Source organism: Elephas maximus, chromosome 1 (genome assembly GCF_024166365.1).
Source record: "Elephas maximus indicus isolate mEleMax1 chromosome 1, mEleMax1 primary haplotype, whole genome shotgun sequence".
Classification (NCBI taxonomy): Eukaryota; Metazoa; Chordata; class Mammalia; order Proboscidea; family Elephantidae; genus Elephas; species Elephas maximus.
In genome coordinates this window covers 80,251,157-80,254,284 of record NC_064819.1, presented here as the reverse complement: position 1 = coordinate 80,254,284, position 3,128 = coordinate 80,251,157, and the positions used below count along the sequence as shown (strand labels likewise).

The window sequence follows — 3,128 nt, the reverse complement described above, 5'->3', positions numbered from 1 at the left end:
TAATCTTTCGGGAAACCCGCTGCTACATCTTTCTCCCCGGGAGTAGTAGCCAAGCACTTAATCACTGCCACCAGGACTACTCACAGAGAAAAATGAAAAAGACAAGACTCCATAGACACTTGAACCGGGGAAGACCTGTTTAATCAGCAGATGCTTTAACAACCTAAAACACCTGACCATTCAAGGGTTTTGGTTGTTTTTGGACTCTGTCAGTTGAGAAATGTTTTAACACAGAGCTGTCTGTTTCAGGGCAGATGCCAAATGAAGACTGCTTTTAAATTCCTTTTTGAGTGACTTAGCTGTTCCCTCCCAGATTTCCGTTCCTTTGACTCCTGGTTGAGCCAATGTGAGAGAGCACAAAAGCTTGCACATCCAGCCGTACATTCCCCCACCAGCAGTGGTCTTTTCCCTCTTGCTCTTCATAACCTCACTAGATTAAAAAGACCTCTGGTAAACTAAGGGAGTGGGCAGAAGACATGAGAAATAGAAAACCCCCAAAGAGTACTGGGACTCTGGCCACTGTAGCCCACAGGCAATCCATATTCTGGACACTTTTCCCAGGAAAAGGAAGTAGCTAATACCTAGGTCCTTGAAGCCTCAACCTCAACCCTCTCCCTGTTGAGTGGCCTTCGGGCCTTATGTGCCCTCAGGTAGGACCTGTGGATTTGATACTCCTTCTTCACCCAACTTCTGCCCTACCACTGGCTTCCCACACATCACATGAGGGTTCCTGCACCTTCATTCCTCATGTCTGCCGGAGTTGCAGCAGAAAATGGGGGGGGGGAGCAGGTTCCCCAAATCCAGTGCCCTCCAGAGAGCAGGTTACAAGGAAGAAAATCCGAAAAGTTGCCTCCGGAAAAGAAAAGACAGAAAACCTTCAGCTACTGAATTTGAAAAGCAACAAGTGTCTGCCACAGACCAGTGCTGTTCTGGCACTGTGTGGACATGATGAATTTGAAATGTCTCTGAAGCAAATTCATGAACATGTTTGCCGAGCACTGTCATACCTGAATCTGGAATCCCACAGAAAGCTTGCATCTGGAAGCCTGGATTTTCATGTGGCAACGGAGGAGAGGGTCCCTGAAGTGAGGGCCGAAAAACATTCACTGAAATTGAGGATTGTGCGTCTTTTATATGTTTCTGGAAAACAAAACAAAGCAAGAAAAATGACGTGCCCCTAGGTTGATTTACGGTTCTAAGACTCAGTTTCTGCTCCAGTTACTGCCAGGTCGGCTCCCCAGCTGACTCTCTGGAGGGCACTTCCTTTTCATCACTAGGGAGCGGCCCAGGAAAAGAGCACTTTTCTTACATCTTCATATTCCCTGCTTCGCCCAACTTCCTCTCTCTCCGCTTACAAAGCTGCCTAAAATCAGACAAAAGTAATGCGAAGGATACAAAGAAGAGGAACTACGTGCTGCCTTGGAGAATTTAGGTCACAGAACTTCGGATGAAATGCAGTATGTGACACAGCAACCTGGAGCAACAAGATCGGGACCCAGCAGCGGCTTTCCTCGCAGACAAAGTTTTGATTTGAAAGACAGAAGGTAGGGTAGGGAGGAGGAAGGAAAACAGTACCGTTGAATATACAGCCATTTTCAGATTGAATTTTATTCGTCCCCTCATCCCCATCCCCAGAATATGCTTTCGGACTTCATCCAAAACTCTTGTCTGGGTTGACTACCACACAAAATAGTGGCCAAAGGCGGAAAGCGTCGACCCTTTGCGTCTCAGTGTCAGATGAGGTTGGAGACGCTTGTAGGCGTAGAAGTGTTAATTTGTTTCATTCCTCTTGAGCTCTCCACATTCAAGAACCGGGATCCTGGATGGAAGACCTCATCCAGGAGGAGGCCGAAGCGAAGGCGGGGAGAGGAGAAGGGAAGGTGGAGGTGACTGGGGAGAAGGTTGAGGCGAAGTTGAGATTAGAAAAGTGGGGCAAAGAAGCCTTGAATATGGGTCTTTAAGCTCGAATAGGATTTGGATGCACGGGGTGGTAGGACGTATCCAGTATCTCTTCTCTTCGTCCTCTAGGTACAAGGAAATATTAGTGCCCTGTGCCTCTGGAGGAGAAGGAAGATCTCATTCATTTTTATCCAAATTTCGTTGGCTTTGAAAGGGACTGTTTCCGTAGCTGAGCTCTTGGGAGCGCGACCATGTTGGGTTTTCGTTTGAGGTGCAATAGCAGCTGGTATTGATGATGGCTTTCGAAGGAGCCACAGGGAAGGCAAACTGTCCCAATCCCGTGCACGGTTGTGGCGGGAGTAGTTTGGTAACTGTAGAAAAAGAAACGGTCGGCTGTTATTGGCTTGAGCATGTGGGTTATATGTGCAAGCGATCGGTTTTTGACACTTTGCCTTGAAATGCAACACAAAAGTTGACATTAACCTAATATAACCGCCTTTACTAGACTGTAGGCTACAGCCAACTCCATGAGCCCGGATAGCTCAGTCGGTAGAGCATCAGACTTTTAATCTGAGGGTCCAGGGTTCAAGTCCCTGTTCGGGCGGAAGGCGTGAGGTTTTTCTTCCCGTGTGTTCTCATATCCAAAAAACAATTGAAAACTCAGCTTTACCCTCTTATTGGCATTTGAGTCATTGGTATGGGTATGGATAGTGACTTTAGAGCCGAAGGTGAAGTGATGAGTTTGAAAGAACCGACCCAAGGCTTTGAGAAGCACGAAAGGGAGTGGGTCCTCAGAAAATAAACTCAGTCTCCTCGCTCCTGTAAAAATAATCTGCAGATGGTGATATATTTTAGGAAGCTACAGGAGAAGAATGCTCTTCTGCTTGCTGGTAGTTTGTTTTATTTTGCTTTGCGGGTGTTGGATGGGGCCTTAAGGGGGGAGGAGTCCTGGTTTGAACCTGACTGGCATAAGATGCCTGCAAATTTAAGATGCCCTCTTATGAAGGTGCCTGGCAAGTACAGTGATCCCTGAGACTGGATCTCTGCAAGGATCACTGATAGTGAAATTCTTACTAATTATGTGGTTATAGAGGAGAGGAACAGTAGGTAGAGTGAGACCTGGGAAAGGTCCATTGCGATTTGAAGATTAGGGGCTTATTAATGATGTTCATGGAAAAATCTTGCAATGAGCTACGATGATCTTCGGCTCTGGATTCATTCCGGATAGC

General features: G+C 46.8%; 1 non-coding gene across 1 annotated transcript; it reads left to right on the top strand.

The window, feature by feature from the left end:
* Nucleotides 1–2,430: 2,430 nt before the first annotated feature.
* On the top strand, nt 2,431–2,503 carry TRNAK-UUU (transfer RNA lysine (anticodon UUU)). Its single transcript has one exon. It is a non-coding gene; the product is annotated as a tRNA-Lys (tRNA).
* The last annotated feature ends 625 nt before the right edge of the window (nt 2,504–3,128 follow it).